The 17,460-nt window shown below is 38.3% G+C and overlaps 1 protein-coding gene across 15 annotated transcripts in view; it reads left to right on the top strand.

The window, feature by feature from the left end:
* Window positions 1-17,460, top strand: part of CADPS2 (calcium dependent secretion activator 2) — a 506,725-nt gene that overhangs the window by 369,000 nt on the left and 120,265 nt on the right. The window lies entirely within an intron of this gene.

Here is a 17,460-nt window from a genome sequence, read left to right as displayed (position 1 = left end):
TATGGAACTCATCCTTACTTGGGCATTAGGGGAAAGTTGCAGACGGTAGCCTTGTCTCCCATTACTCCAAAGTAAACTGTCTGCACTCCACAAGCTTCGCCGGGTGGGGTGGGGGCGGGGCGGGGGCAGTAAGGGAGCGGCGAGAACAGGGGACAGTTGGGATGGCTAACAGACAACCAACATGCGCGGCTTTTTTACTACACCGGTTTCTTAGCTCCTGGTTCTGTCTGTCTTCCTCCCGACCAGTGGATATCAAAAGACAGGTCTCCCAATGTTAGGCAGGACTCGGAAATGCAAGAGGATAAAAAGGTTGCAGTCAAACAGACACACCCAGAGAATTGTGTATGATCAAATTGTTGTAGTCATTGACACTGAAAGGGATAATCAAATTGAGAACATTAAGTAGGAAATTCAGCTGATGCTTCCCCCGAAACGGGTGTGTTTGAGACACATTCTAATGGAAAGTTACTGAGGCACCTGGAAGCTGCTGCCTCGAGGCAGCTGATTTGAATCTATAGGTTGCCATAGTTACTTTTATTCTGTAAAACTATTGTTTTCTCTATAATGGCACACCGTAAAGTGTAATTTAAGGTGTGTTTATATGTTCATGCATGCATTATACCTAATATTACACATTAAATCGATTTTCCAGGTTAAAATGTGTACATTTTCAGGTATCTCTGGGTGGTATAAAACAAATTGGAGTCGGTCTGGGATTCAACATTTGGGTGACATGTAGCTTAAGAAAAAGGAGAAATGCCGGTTTTAGGGAAATTTGAACCTCAGTTTAAGGTAGAAGTTATCTAAGATAAACTGAAGGGGTATGATGTTTCCTGTAATCTGTAGAGTCTAACAGATGTCATTCAGAAATGTCATGCTGTCACAATGAAAGAATAAAAAAAGAGGCAAAAGATCCCTACTTGAGTCTGGCTCTAAAATCTGCAAAGTGACCCAGGTTGGGCAGATCACTTAACCTTTCTGAAACTCTAAGGTGTCATGTGTAAAAGGGGAAATATGGTAATTATACTCTATCAGTATTGATTAGTTGTTTTTCTGTCATGCTTGCCTTTGCCAGTCAGCCACGGGGATGTAAATTGTGAGAGGAGAAAACCGGGAAAAGTAGGTAGAGCTGCAATACCTCATGCTAAGTGGAAATACTGCAGCGCATATGTAATTAGACTCTTCAGTTTTTTGCTAATAGAATGTTCGGGTTTTAGCAACCTCGCCATATGAGCATAAGCTTCTCTTATCCAGGTCTGCAGTATCTGATATTTATATAGACTTTTGTTGAAAATACTGTCAGTGTCAAGTCTGACTTTTCTACAGTGCTTGCCATAGTCTCTCTTTATGATCATTTTTATGTCTGTCAAGACACGCATTCAGAGCACCGTTTTGCTCATTACCTGAGCTACCTCTGTCAAAAATTCAAAAAGGAAAAAGGATCGCCTTTTGTTATCGACTGAAGTGAAGGACAACAGTGCTGTCTGGATTGGAAATGCTTCCGGGAGCACATCCTTATTACCCAGCTTTGAGCTCTCTAGGTGCTCTCTGCCACCACATCTCCCGTGAATAGCACTCGGAGCGCTTCAGAATAAAAGAATAGAGTTAAACAGAAAAGGTCTGGCTGGTGCTAAGACTGAGGAAGAGAGAGAAAAAGGAAGGAAGAAAAAAGTGAGTCAAGGACAGAAACAGACACATTCCTGCAGGAGGAATGTGTCTCACACAGCCTCACACTCGGCGATTGCGCCGCTGAGGACCCACAGCAAGGAGAAAAGAGACTTTTGGAGACAATGCATTACAGGGCAAAGTTCTAGGTTGATATGTGTGGTTATACATCTCGGTTTTGCTAGTCAGGCTGAGGGTGGGGAAGGTTAAGCAGCAACACAGAATGGCTTTTATGTGTCCGCTTACCGTAAGGTGTGTGTGTCCAATGTCTTCATGGGCTCTGGGGCAGTTTAGTAGGGCCATCTGCGGCCTGCTCCGCACCCGACAAGGGCCAGCTCAGCTGCACCAGCTTTCAAGTACAGGTACCGGACGACGACATGACTGGAGTGCATATACAAAGTAATCCCTACTTTCTCTGGACTCCAGGTTATGTCACAGAGTAGTAGGTGGCCTCCGTGGAATCAGTCACGTTATTATATGACGATGTCTCTGTCTTCATAGATGATAACATTTCCTCTTATCTATCACTTCAGAAATTGTGCCTCAACTTCCTGTCTCTAATTTTAGAGACCATGATGCCTTTGTGAGTAAAATCATGGATGATTGCATCAAATAGGCTCATCAAGGATTTTCCTTACGACTTTCTTTTTTTCCTTTACCACTTCTTCGTGCTAGTCTTTGATATATGACGTAGAGAAAATAAGTGTAAATGTCCTATCAGTTGCGAATCTGGAGACTCGCTTCTGGGACAGGTGGGCAACCAGATCAAATGCTGTAAACAAGATTTGTCTTCATGTAATGTGGCCAGGTGAACAGGTTTCATCCTACTGGTGCAAAGGTGGAAGGGACGGTGACCAATGAGTACCTCCTCAGTATACCCTGAGGCTTCTTTGTGGATTCTATCCGAAACTATAGAACAACCTCAGATCTGCCTCAGTCAGGCTTGCCCAGCAATGTCATCTGTCCCCACCGAGCTTGGAGTTCACTACTAGAGCAAAGTCGTTACGCCTTTCAAAACAAGACAGACAAAAACAGAAAGGGAGTGGTAGGTGAAGAGACTTAGTATGTGGCAAATAGCACTGAGCTAGGAGAACATCTGCCTCCCTGCCCTGGCTCTCCTATTTCATTTTGAGCAGTTGGTCCTGTCTGAGCCTCAGTTTCTCATCTGTTCACGATGAATAACTCTATCAATGCCGTGTACCTCCCGTTGCTGGAAAACACTGTGGGCCCTAACGTGACAGTGGCAAAGATGTGGCCGAAAGCAGGAGTCAGGAACCCAGTCACCCAGGGTAAGTGAGTCCCTAGACTGCAACCCGAGGAATAGTTATTAAGGTCAGTTACCTCTGTTTTCCCTCCACACCATTCATTCACAGCATAAAGCTCGAGATTTTTCTGAAATAATGCACAAAAGAGCCTACTGAAGGAAAATCATTAAGGAAGAGAGAAGACAAAGGATTTCTTCAATACGTGTTAGCGTTCAAATCAGGTTAACAACAGATGCAAGAGCTACCCACTAGTGTAGCTTTTCTTAAGCGTGGGACCTTTAGAGCCTTCTTCGTGTCTAGAATTAGGTGTGGAAAAGTTTGGGGTCTTCAGTTGGATTTCCATGTAATTTTCTAATGTACTAAAGTTTTTTAAGAATGTAGTATGTAATGCTGTTACATAAAAAGCTATCTGTGCACATCTATACCACTTAACTGTTACTATTACCAGTCAGTTTAGGGTTTTTAGATGTGTATTTATTTATTTTTTTTTATTTATTTTTAAAGATTTTATTTATTCATTTGAGACAGATACAGAGAGAGAGAGAGCATGAGCAGGGAAGAGGCAGAGGGAGGGGGAGAAGCAGGCTCCCAGCCGAGCCGGGAGCCAGACATGGGGCTGGATCCCAGGACCCTGGGTTCATGACCCGAGCCGAAGGCAGACACTTAACTGAGCCACCCAGGTGCCCCTAGATCTATGTTGACGCACAGAATTGGCCTACTGTTTTCCTTTCTCCCACTGCTCCTGTCAAGATGTGGTATCCAGGTTATCATAGCCATATAAAATGAGTTCGGGGAGCTTTCCAGCTTGCTCTGGATAAGTGTCAAATGACTTTTTTTTTTTTAATATTTATCAATAACTCATCTTTAAAACTATCTGGGCTTTGAGACTTATATGTGGAAAGATTTTTACCTACTGCATTAGTTTATTTTGTAGTTAAAGTACTATACAAGCTTTCTGTTTATCTCTTGACTGAGTTTTGTCAGGTTACGGCTTTTCAAGAAATAGTGCATTTTATCTAAGTTTTCAAATGCATTGATATTAAGTTCACATTGTTCTCTTTGTACTTTTTGCTCTACCTGCTTTTTGCACATTCTAATATTGTTTATTTTTACCTTCTCTTTTTTCTCCCCAGTTCATCGTGCCAAAAGTTCGTAAACTTTATTAGTCTTTTCAATAATGTAACTTTCGGCTTTGTTGAACTAGACTGCTCCTTCCCCTTTTCATTAATTTTTTTAAAAATCAACTTTTTAGAATAATTTTAGATTTGCAGAAATATTGGAAGGATATTACAGGGAATTTCTGTATTTGTTCCCTCTAATGTTCCATCCTATATTAGCATGGTACATTTGTCAAAACTTAAGAAACCAACATTGGCACGTTACCGTTAACTGACTACCGGTTCTTATCTGGATTTCCCAGTCCATTTTTTTTTGTCCTTGTTATTGATGTCCTTTTGTTCTGTCCCAAGGTCCAACTCAGGATGCCATTCATGCTGCCTTCAATTTGTCATGGCTCCTCTGATCTGTGGCTGTTCCTCGGTCTTGTCTTCTTTTTCACAGCCTTGACAGTTTTGGGGAGTTCTGGTCGAGTATCTTGTCAAACATCCCTCAACTTGGGTTTGTGTGACATTTTCATGGTTAGAGGTGATGGGTTTTTGAAGAGATAAATGCTCTCTTCTCCCAGCCTATCAGGGAGTACATGATACCCAGAGGACATCACTGGTCATGTTAGCCATGATCACGTGGGTAAGGTAATATATGCCAGGTTTCTCCACTCTAAAGAAAGTACTTTGCTTTCTCTATATTTTTTGAAAGTAAGTCACTAGGTCCACCTCACACTCAAGTGGAATTAAATGGCATTTCCCAGAGGGAGGACCAGTTACATACTTCATTTGGAATTCTTCTGCAAGGAAAATTGTCCATTCTCCTCTATTTAATCAACCATTTGTTTATATCAATCCGATTCATATGTAGTTATTTGATACTTCGGGTTATAATCTGATACTGCTTTTATTTTCTTGCTCAGATCGTTCCACCTTGAGCCACAGAGCTCTTTTAGGCTTACTCCCTGTGATGTGCCCCATCCTTTTTTTAATTTAAAGCACTTTGTTACTTTCTGGTACTAAAACATGCTGCAAAGTCCTCTTGTATTTTCGGTGACTGATGAGTGGAAAGTTGTCACTACCATGTGGTTTCTTCCTTCTGCTTAGGCCAATTGTTACTTTGTATCATACTTTGTACTTGAGGTTATTTATTAAGGCACATTCAAGTTTTAAATTGTTAAATCTTCCGGTAAATGGAAATTATTATTATCTAATGATCCTTTTAATAACTATCAATGCATTTTGCATTCAAGTTTCCTTAGATGGTTATTAATGTAACCTTCTTTTGGTGGGTATTTGTCTGATATGTTTATTCATACTTTTAGCCTTTCTGTATTTTTGTGTTTTAGTGTACCTTATAAATAGCAAACTAGATTCTGATTTAATTCTCCATTATGACAATTTCTTTTTTTTTTTTTTTAATCCACTTAGTCCATTTACAATTAGCATGTGTGTTGATGCAAGTAAATTCATTTCTACCATTTGATTTTGGCCTTTTTTTTTTTTTTTTGACTCATGTTTGTAAGCTTTTTGTTTTTCTTGCCTCCTTGTTTCATCCAGAATCTTCTATTTTTTCCTCCTCAATAGTTTACATTTTCCAACATTGAGATTTTACTGTGCATATTGCTTATATTTTTAGTTTTATGGTAATCAACAAATTTCCTCTCCTTCTAAGAGTGGAACATTTTGCTCCAGCCATGCCCTTCCTCTCTCACATGCTTATTTTGCCTGGTATTTTAGTGGTGTCCTTGTTTATTTATATTCTGTTTTGTACTCAATACTTGCTTAGATTTAGAAATTATTTTCCTTTTTCCTAAAGTATATTCTCTGGAATTTCTGATAATGGAGCACCTATAGATAGTGAATTTTTATTTGGAATTGTGCTTGTTTCATCCACATTTTATAAAGAAAATTTTGCTAGGTGTGCAGTTCTAGATTGACAGTTACTTTCTCTCAGAACTTTGAAGATAATACTCTATTTCCTTGTGGCTTCCCCTATTACCAATACAAAGGCCGTTCACAATCAAATTGCCATTCTTTTGAGGAGGATTAGTCTTTGCTCTCCAGATACTTTCAAGATTATTTTGTTCTTTAGTGTTTTGTGGGTTTGCTATAACATATCCACATGTGGATTTCTTTTCATGGATTCTGTTTGGGATTCCTGTGGATTTCTGATCCATGTGCCCTGATATTGAGTAAGTGTGGATTTCTTTGAATTTACTCTGATTTGGATGTGAAGATCCATGTTTGCCATCATCCTGGAATATTATTATCTCTTTAAATACTGTTTCTACTCTAATCTCACTCTTTTCTAAAATTCCAAGGATCATATATGAGGCATTTTATCTTCTGTATCTCTTTTAATGTCTGTAATACATATTCTGTCTACTTATTTCTCCAGCTGCATTCTTTGTTATATTTTTAGTTCTCTTCTACTCAGAACTTGGCAAAGTTTTTTCTATAAAGGGCCAGATAGTAAACATAATACGTCTTTTGGGCTTTGTGGGTCGTATGGTCTCTGCTACAATTGTTCAACTCTGTGTTTTAGTGCAAAAAGAGCCATGAGCAATATGTAAACAAGTGAGTGTGGTTTGTGTTCTTTTTTTTTTTTTAAACGATTTTATTTATTTGACAGAGACACAGCGAGAGAGTGAACACAAGCAGGGGGAGAGGGAGAAGCAGGCTTCCCGCTGAGCAGGGAGCCCGATGTAGGGCTTGATCCCAGGACCCTGGGATCATGACCTGAGCTGAAGGCAGACACTTACTGACTAAGCCACTCAGGTGCCCCTTGTGGTTTGTGTTCTAATAAAACTTTATTCATAAAAACAGGTGGTGGGCTATAGTTTGCCAACCTTTTCTCTACTTAATTCTCTTTAGCTATAACATCTACTTTTCAACCCATATATTGCTAATTTCAATTACTAAATATTTTAGTTCTGGAAATACTATTGGGTTCTTTTTAAAACCCATTTGATTGTTTCTGAACATCTCTGATTTGATTCTTGGTTTTTATCCACCCCCTTTTTTCCTTAGACCTTTTATAAATTCTATTCTGATCAATTTCAATAACTAAATTTTCTAGGTGTTTATGTCTTATTTCCGCTGATATTTTTGCCGTGGTCTCTGTTTTCTTATTCAGCTAGTGTTTGGGGTTTTTTTTGTTTGTTTTGTTTTTAGTAAGCAAATATACTTGAAATTCATGAGAATTCTACAAGGCCTGGTTTGAGAATACTTTCTTTTAAAGAGGATTTGCTCTTTTATTTGGTGATGGAGGTGCTACTGGAGCTACTTTATTTTCTTATCTTGGCGATTTCTTGATTGCATAGGTAGTTCCCAGTTTAATGAGGCCAGGCATATGGTGCATATTCTCAGGAAAGACTCCTTCACTCCCTCTTTAGATGTAGAAACAGATTTTCTTGTTGGCTCCCCCTTACAAGAATATTGATTCTTTCTGGACCATCCTTTAACTGAGAGTACAGCCCATTCATGGGTCCCAGTCTTTGCAGGAATCTCAGGTTCAGCGGTCTGTGGGGTCGCAGACCCAGTGGTGCATTCTCTTAAACACGGCTGTAAAGCCTCCTTAGTACACACATTTTCCCCCAAGGCAGCCCTGATGTTCATATTCATCCCTACTTTGGTTCCAGTTTCTGGTTCATTTTCATTTTCCTAGCCTTTGGAGAGTTTGACTTTCTTAGAAGTTTACCTCATTTAACTATATGCTTGTTATAACTTATGCAGTGTTTAGGTGTTTTGTAGTGAAAAGGTTTATTTGGGGTATCAAGTCGATCCGCTATACTAGGAGCAGAAGTCACATGATAAAATTTCCGTTTTGAAAAAAAAAAATATTTGAACATCTCTCTGGAGAACCTGTTGGAGCCCTTTCTATAACCTCTACTTCAGGTTGCACCGATTAACTGCTGCTCGTCTGTCACATCTCAACTTCAATATCATCCCAAACTGAGTCCTTCCCCGAAAATCCATACTACCTCAAAGCTTTGTACTTTTGCCCTTCTTCGGTGTAATTGTACATTACTGTCTGATTTTTCTTTTTTACGCCTTTCCCTATTATAAACTCTGTTAGGGCAGGAGACATTTTTGTTGTGCTTGTGATAAGGAAAATCTGTGTCCTAAGATGGCCGACCGAGCCAGCAAGAGAGTCCCAGTCCTTGCCCCGGGGCTCTTCCGGCTTCTTCTCCCTGCTGTGCTTCCCTCACGCACCAGTCCTGGTCCTTCTCCCTGCCCTGCTTCACGCACGCGCCAAAAGTGCCAAGTATGCAGAAGTAGAAGTGTATAAATTGCTCCCTTTGTGCTCGGGGCTCAGACCTTTGGAGAGCACTCTCTGAGCCCACTGGCATTAAATAAACCTCTTATCTCCAAGATCTGCAAGTGCCCCTTGGTTCTTCCGTCGGGCGATCCAGTCCAAGTTCCGTAACACTAGTAGTATCCCCAGGACCTAGGCAGGTACTCAGTAAATATCTGTTAAGTAAGGAAATGAATGACATGGGACCATTGGTTTACAAATTTTATGGGTGAAATATTGGGGCCCTTAGTAGAGTTCACAATTAACTATTGTTCTTAATCAAATGCAATGATTTTTATGACCCATGGAAAGACCCTGTGTAAACCAGAAAAATTGTATCATTTTACCACACAGAAATTAATAGATTAAGACAATGAAATACCTTTTTATGTATAAAATTGAAAATGATTATAACAAATGATAAAAACCGCAGTTGATGAGGTTGCAGGGAAATTAATCATTTCACGCACATGGGTCACAGTGCAAACTGATAAGTACTTTCTTAAAAAGCAATTTTGTAGTATCAAATGTTGAAAATATCATTACATTTGCCTTAGCTTGGGCTGCCATAACAAAATTCCATCAACTAGGTGGCTTAAACAATAGAAATGTACTTTCTCACAGTTCTGGAGACGGAAGTCAGAGGCCAGCAGTCAGGTTCTGGGGGAGACTCTCTTCCTGGCTTGCAGATGACTGCCTTCTCCCTCTGTCCTCAGAGAAAATCTCACTCTTGCTCTTCTCATAAGGCCACTGGTCCTATCAGATTAGTGCTCTACCCTTATGACTGACCTCTTTTAACCTTAATTACCTCCTAAGCGGCTCATCTCCAAATGTACTAACATTGGGGGATAGGACTTCAACATATGATTTTCATTCAGGGTGGACACACTTCAATCCACAGCACCACTTAAACTAACAATATGCTTTTAGGAATTTACCCCAAGAGGGCACCTGGGTGGCTCAGTCGGTTAAGCATCTGCCTTCGGCTCAGGTCATGATCCCAGGGTCCTGGGATCCAGCCCCACATCAGGCTCCCTGCTCAGGGGGTGCCTGCTTCTCTCTCTCCCCCTGCTACTCCCCCTGCTTGTTCTCGTTCTCTCTCTCTCTCTCTCTCTCTCTCTCTCTCTCTCTCTCTCTCTCTCTGTGTAAAATAAATAAATAAAGTCTTTAAAAAAAGAAAAAAGGAATTTACCCCAAGGAAATAATAAGAGATGGGTTAAAAAAATTATAGTGTTAAGATTATATATATATATGTAAGAATATAAGTATATCATATACTCTATGGAGGAAGAAATACAGGGAAAAAGTCTAAATTCAAATGGAATATTGGATTAATAAATTCTGGTACATCCATAAAATGAAGTATGATGCTTCTATTAAAAAAGCATATATTAGGATTTTTGAATAATGTGAGATGTTGATACTTCATTATAAGAATTAAAAAATAATCCAATTACAAATCAGAATTAAAACATTATGATTAGGGGTGTCTGGGTGGCTCAGTCAGTTGAGCAGCTGCCTTCGGCTCAGGTCACGGTCCCAGGGTCCTGGGATCGAGCCCCGCATCGGGCTTCCTGTTCCGCGGGGAGCCTGCTTCTCCCTCTCCCACTCCCCCTGCTTGTGATCCCTCTCTTGCTGTGTTTCTCTCTGTCAAATAAATAAAATCTTAAAAAAAAAAAGTTATGATTAGATTTTATAGAATGAAAACTGGAATTATATTTACAAAAGAATATTACCTATTATTTATAATTGGGACATCTAAAGAAATTTTAATTTTTGTCTTTTGTTTTTCTGGATTGCTCTCCTAAATTACGTTCATATAGACCTTTAACTAAAAAATTGGTTTGTTAAAATAATATTAGGTATGGGTCAAAGATGACCTATCAGAGAATACTACCAATCTTATGCTCTTTATTTTTGTCTAAAAATCACCATGATATTTTATTTCTCTTGACTTGTAGAATGATGTGCAGTAATGAATTTAGTTTGATTCCAGGAGAGGCCAGTTATCAAACACCTTGATTACTGTCCATGACCTGTATGTTTGTCAGTAACTTAACAAAAAGCTGAGTCACAAGATCTCATACCTTCATAGAGTCCAATTACTGCATTTTTTAAGAAGTATCTTGTTTTTTAGAACCTCCAAAGAAAATAGACTACAGTAGGAAATACAAATAAGAATTAGGGAGGAGTGCTTGGAAAGAAAACAGGATTTTAAAATTTCATTTGCGAAGTATTTTCTCCTAGAAAATGTTTCTTCTAGCTCAGTGAACGTAAGGGTCAATTAATTTCTTCTGGATAAGTAAAACTTCCGGGAAAATTAAAGGACACTGATTATGTGACCAATATATGACCATCCAAATGAGGTACCATTTTGTTTGGAACAGTAAGACGTGTTCTAGGTTAGGGAACAGAAATATGAGACTGTTGTTTTCTTCCTTCTCTTTCCATCATTTCTTATTCTCATGCTGTGTCTTCCTCTCCTTTTTATTCTCTTCACAAATGGACATTGATGGGAAATACACGAAGTGCAAAGTGACTTTTACCTGCTGTGCTGTGAGCAGAATTGACAGTCCAGAAATGCTACTCCCTACGTGTCTCTCCCCTTCCCACTTTGTCTAGAGGAAGCTAAGATGTCCCACATTCCTCATGGGAGAGGGCACATGAAAAGAAGCCTCTAAGAAACTCAGAATCACCATGAACTTGGTCATCGGCCCTGTCATTGCTTGCAAAATAGCTTTTATTGCAAGCCTCCAAACTGCCATGACAAAGGATGGTACTTGATGAGCTGGGGAGGGAGGGGGTTGGGAAATCTAGCTCATCAATTTACCAGACTTGCCTACACAATGTTAACTCCAGGGGTATTAGTTCCTGAGGACTCTGTTCCAGGCAACATACAGACTCCTAGAGATTATAAAACCAAGGACACTTTTATCCCTCAAGTATCTAGAGGTTGGTCTAGCTGATAAAACGATTGAGAAAATAACCATGGAATATGTTACAGTTTTCATTAAATAATAAAACAGATGGCTTGTCAGCACTAAATGATGCTTTTTAAGTGGGAATTGTGGAGAGATCCCATGATTAAATAATTTTGAGAAGTGATGTCAAACCGATTTCTTTACTATCAGACTTCTCAAACACCTTAATATGCCTTGCTTCCATTATGGACCTCCAGCAAGGTCTCATAATTTGAGACCAGAAAAAATCCTTGGGCTTTCTAACCCTCTTTTTTGGAGGATGTTTTCAGGAGCATTGTTTTTTAAAAACCTGTTGGCTGCCGGATGAAATGGGTATTAAAATTCGTTCTTATTGTTCTTTATGGGCCTCTGAAAGGTTATATTATACTGGAAAAAAGGACCATAAAATGTATGAACTATAAACTGTTCAAGGGAAGTGAAGCTATGAGGTTAGTCCATATTTAAATATTTAAGCACATTCCCTCATTGATGTTTGCTCTTCTGCTCAAATGCCTGACTCTACAACCCAGTTTCACACTCTTTTCCTCTTAGATCTTTCTTGAAATATAATGTAATGATTCTTTCCTTCATAGAAACTAATTTCTTATCAGAACTACCTCAAAAGCCATGAGAGGTAGAAGATGGAGAAGATAATACTGTTCCTCTCTCTTGTTTCTGAGTAGTCTTTCAAAAACACCCTTCTCAATTTAGAGCTTACATTGTACTTTTTTACAGAAAGAGTTGATAGTGATGACAAGAGGGCCAGAATACAGAATGGATTCTGTTTGTTTCTAAATGCCTAATCTTCCAGATTGATGAATAGCACGAGTTCTAAAATCCGTCATGAGAGCTCTTCGTTCATGTAGGAATTTAATAAAATAAATTTGTATAGGCCTTAATACGTATAGGAACTATTTTTGGACAAATCTGCCTTTCAAAAAAGGGTGTGTGTGTGTACGTGCGCCTGCATATGATGCTTTCTCTGAAGGCAGAATGAGACCCATAGGCAGATAGATGTAAGAGGAAGATGTTGAGCATCAGTGGCAGAGTTCCATTGTGTGCGAATTCCTTTTTTTAAGAATCTTTCCAGTATAATTAACACAGACCTAACTACATTTGCTGTCCCTTTGCTTATTATGTAATGCCAGAAGGAAGTTCTGTGTCCTAACTTGTTTATATCTATAAATAAAGGAAATGCGTCTACCATTAAACTTTCTTTTATAATTTGCTCATATCTTAAACTTTCATGGAACATTATTCTTACAAAAATCATGTGATCTCAATAACTACAGGCCCCAGGAAAAAAAATGATAAGTTTAAATCTCGAGACATGAGAATGCCCTTTTTTTCTTGGGACAACTTTACTATTTATTTATCGGTCATAGAATTAAGCTCCAAATAACATTCAAATCAGAAAATTGGCCTTTTACTTTAGAATTTTCAATAACCATATTTTAACATTGTCTTTTTATCAGTATCAAAGAGGCATTACATATTTTACTTTTGTTACCTCGGGGGGAAAATTCTTTTATTGAGACTTAAAGCAAATGATTTCACTAATAATTAAAATGGCAGGTAAATACTAAAAATTTTATGCTAAATGTAAAAACAGCTAACTTTTGTCAGATCTTTTTACCCAGAGTACTTAACTATTATTCCTGTACTGTTTGCTTTTCAAAAAATTTCCCATTTTACGTACTGTTAAATGATTTAAAACATTCCAATTAATGTATGCCCTATTAATACTAATAAGCAATATTTGTGATATTACTCATTCATGAGTTTTTATTATCTGCTATACCTGGTATTTTTATATTCGGTGTATTGTTTATTCACGTCCTTAGCATTTATTTGCCGTTTAGCATTTAGCATCAATTTGCCAGCTGCCATTCTGGGTACCAGGGGTGCAGCACAAAGGAGGCAAACAATAAACAGATCTATCACATGTGGGGTGATGGCATATTATGTACAATGACCAGCAATAAAACATGCTAAAGGAGAAGAGACCTGTGGGAATGAAAGATTACACCTTTACAGCAGGTGGTTAGAGGTAACCTCATTAATCCTGAGTCATGTGGGTAGACATGAGAAGACAGTGAGCAAGCCCTGTGTGCCTCGGGAAAGACCCTCCCAGGGAGCAGCATGTGCAAAGGCCCTGAGGCCTGTGAGTTTGAGTCCTGTGTTTGAGGAATAGCTAGGAGGCCGGAGTGGCTAGAGTGAAGGGACCTGCTAGGAGGGGTAGAGAAGATCAGAGTGAGTGTGTGTGTGTGTGTGTGGGGGGGGGGGTGTCCTGTAAGGTCTTGCAGATCATTATACGAATTTTGGCTTTTGGAATGAGTATTAGCATTATAAGGTATGGCTTAGGCTTGGAAAAGGCTCGCTGTAGTGTGTTACCAATACTCTGACATAGAAAAGACTAGAAGAGGGAGACTAAGGAGGTTGTAACCATACTTGGGATATGTTTTGAAGGTACAGCTGACAGCAATTAATTTATAAGCTGAGTTTATAAAGCTATTATTTTAAATCTCTATTACCCTGGGTCTACTAGATGAATGTTCATAGAATACAAGTAGTTTAAGTTTCTCTTAAAGCTGCCTCCTGCAAGTATAAATTTTAAGGACTGACTTTGTTGAGTTTTTTTTTTTTTTATCAGTGGTGCCTGGGTGGCTCAGTTGGTTAAGCATCTGCCTTTGGCTCAGGTCATGATCCCAGGGTCGTGGGATGGAGCCCTATGTCTCACTCTCTGCTCAGCGGGGAGCCTGCTTCTCTCTCACCCTCTGCCTGATGCTCCGCCTGCTTGTGCATGCTCTCTTTCTCTCTCTCAAATAAATAAATAAAATCTTTTTAAAAAGTAAAGAATTACTGATTCAGGAGCAGATATTTGAAATTTTATTGGTATTTAAGCTTTCTGCCTTATATAAGTAATATAGAAAATGTCTGAGGTAAGTATATTTAAAATATTCCACATTACTTCTCAGATACAGTTTACATTTTTTTTAAAGATTTTATTTATTTGAGAGAATGACAGAGAGAGAGAGAGCACATGGGGGAGGGTCAGAGGGAGAAGCAGACTCCCTGCTGAGCAGGGAGCCCGATGTGGGACAAGATCCCAGGACTCCAGGATCATGACCTGAGCCGAAGGCAGTCGCTTAACCAACTGAGCCACCCAGGTGCCCCAGTTTACATTTTTTAACAGAGATTTTTTTCCTCTTTATTATTTTCTGTGAAATGTAGGGGAAAGAGAATAAGACATGGGCACTAAGAGCGCCAGATTTAGAATGCAAGAGAACCTAGGTGTTCAAGTCCAGGCTCCTACTCTTTCTAGCTGTGCGACCTTGGGGAAGTCACCGAACCTTCCTGAGCTTCAGCAGCTTCCTTTCTTGGAGTCTGGAGAATGGGTTGCTGTGTATGCGTATAAAACAGCACAGTACCAGGGGCATATTTAGAATGTTCTTATTTATCATTGTTATGTTTATTTTAATAATGGCTATGACAAGGAAGATATTGATGACATAGGACATGTTTGCGTTTATTGGAAAGAATAATTTTAATATTCTTTAAAAGATTTTATTTATTTATTTGACAGAGCAGGAGCAGGGGTAGGGACAGAGGGAGAGGGAGAGGGAGAAGCAGATTCGAGCTGAGGAAGGAGTCTGACACAGGGCTGGATCCCAGGACCCCGTGGTCATGACCTGAGCTGACTGACAACTGAGCCACCCAGGCGCCCCAGGAAAAATAATTTTAGAAGGAGCTTTAGGCATGACTGTAGCAAAGCTGTTATTTATTTTATTCCCAATCACTTAGGTATAGATGTCCACTTCATATACCTAATATTCAGTACATAGTCTGGTGTATGCACTAAAAGGCATGTAAATAAGGACAGGTCCAAAATACTATTGTATTTAACTTGTCAGGTGTATACTGAATTTAATAATAAACTCACTAAAATGACAGCCTTTCACTGTATATAACCATCTTTATCTTAGTGAAAGTTGACACAAGTGATGTTCCTCTGACTTACCTTTCTCGCTTTTCATCACCTAAACCCCTGGCTCCATTGTGCCGGGTAGGCGAGGTGCCCCAGTGAAGTTTAATATGACAGGATGACTTGCTGTATCGCTGTGAATCACAATCTCCTTTGACAGTTGGAGCAAACAGTAAAATTCACTCTAATATAACCATGTGGTGTCTGTCAGCAAAGCCAAAGAACCGTATCAGTGGTCAGAATAATAAATATATAAGTTCTTTATTCTTTTTCACCAAGTTTGCATAGGTGTATATAGTGAAATGCTGACCCACAACTTTGTGGTATGGATTTCTGTGCTATCTTTATGATAACACAATGTAGTTATAGTTTGCATCTGAATGCTCAAATTCCCAAGTTAATAATATATATAATACTCTCTGCTTGAACTTTTGTGATCATTGTTATACTTACTCTTAAGTTATAGTCTTGGTTTTGTGCTATCGTTAGCTCAGTGGGAATTGACTCTGAAGTAATATGTGAAAAAATCTATTATATTATAAATTATTGTAATAGGATAAATTATTATAAAGTATTGGGGTTAGCTCAGAGTTCATTATTTTGTAATTTATAGATCAGACTTTCTTTTCTCCTTCCTAAAAATATTTGAAAGACCAGTATTTGCCATTAGTTTTTCTGCAGTTCACATCGAAAATACATTCCGGTAGAATGTACTATTCTGACTATGAAATAAAATAATTGATGTTTCCCTACTTAGGAATGAAGTATAATTGTAAGATTTTCAAAGCATAAATTCCAGCAGCATGTGCGTTTCTGAAATAATAAATTATTTACTCTATAATGGCAAAAATTTTTTCAGACTTAAATGATGCTTTGAGATGAGTAAAAGGTCTTTAGGTCATTATGATTCAGGTATAACTTTAATTGCTTTTATCCTAATTGAGTAGTCGCAAGCATCAAAGATACACATGCACACACATGTTTATATGTGAAACAAGAGTGGGAGCGCCAAATAGCAATCTTCTGGGGAAAGATATATCAAGCATTCATTTTTCTTTGTTTTTCATAATCATTTCTACCTATCTTATCCATAAGTATTAAAAATTAGTTAAAATTATAAGTACATAAGTCTTTGGGAACTAAAATATAATCTTTAGAAAAATAAGCTAATAAAGGGAGAAATGATTGGTGTTTATCAAGTGCAAAAGATTCATTTTGTTGAAATAGACACTTTTTGAATATGAGATTAATAGGTCTTATTGCATTAACAAAGTTACAGTTCATAGGTTCAAAATTTTTGATGACTTATACAAGCAGATACTTTTTTTTTTTTTTTAAGGTTTATTTATTTGACAGAGAGACCGCGAGAGAGGGAACACAAGCAGGGAGAGTGGGAGAGGGAGAAGCAGGCTTTCCGCCGAGCAGGGAGCCCGATGCGGGGCTCGATCCCAGGACCCTGGGATCATGACCTGAGCCGAAGGCAGACGCTTAATGACTGAGCCACCCAGGCGCCCCAATATACAACCAGATACTTAAACTGATATAGAATAAATTCTAAATCATTATTAGAAATATTTTATACTTTTAATCCTGATCTTAAGTAAAAGAAGATTTCTGTTCAGTCTTCCTAACTACCTCTAAAAGTCCTGATGTGAACTTGCCTTGATTCCATAGGGATATTTGGCTGAGCCCAAAATGCAGGAACATAGCTGATCTGTGTTCTCTATAAGTTTTTATTCAACTATTTGTTTTGAATTATAAGCCCCCACATTTAAACAAAAAAATAATGCAGTAAATCACCAAATGTATTCAAATTTTCTGTGTTTTTTACAATTAGAATGAAATCTCCAGTTTCACATTAGCTTAATTTTTACTTGGAAGAAAAGTAGTTAAAACATTTTAGTTTGCATTCAGTATGCTTTTATAATATTTTCATCCATGGGATATTTATTCAATTTGTCAAATGTTTGGTACCACATAAAACACTTTTCACTACCATTCTCAAGGACTAGTCATTGTTTTCAGTAGATCTGGAAAATATTTATTGTAATCCTTTACCTTGAAGGCTGTTTAAAACAGAATAATTCCATTCCATTCATTCCAGGTCAGAATATGAAGCAAATGGCTACAAATACCTCCTTTAAATAAATTTCCATTATAAAGATTTTATTTATTTATTTGA

This window comes from Eumetopias jubatus, unplaced genomic scaffold, assembly GCF_037043125.1.
Source record: "Eumetopias jubatus isolate StellerSeaLion01/CBP00866 unplaced genomic scaffold, mEumJub1_p1.0 scaffold_14, whole genome shotgun sequence".
NCBI classification, from domain to species: domain Eukaryota; kingdom Metazoa; phylum Chordata; class Mammalia; order Carnivora; family Otariidae; genus Eumetopias; species Eumetopias jubatus.
This window is presented reverse-complemented; position numbering and strand designations above follow the sequence as displayed.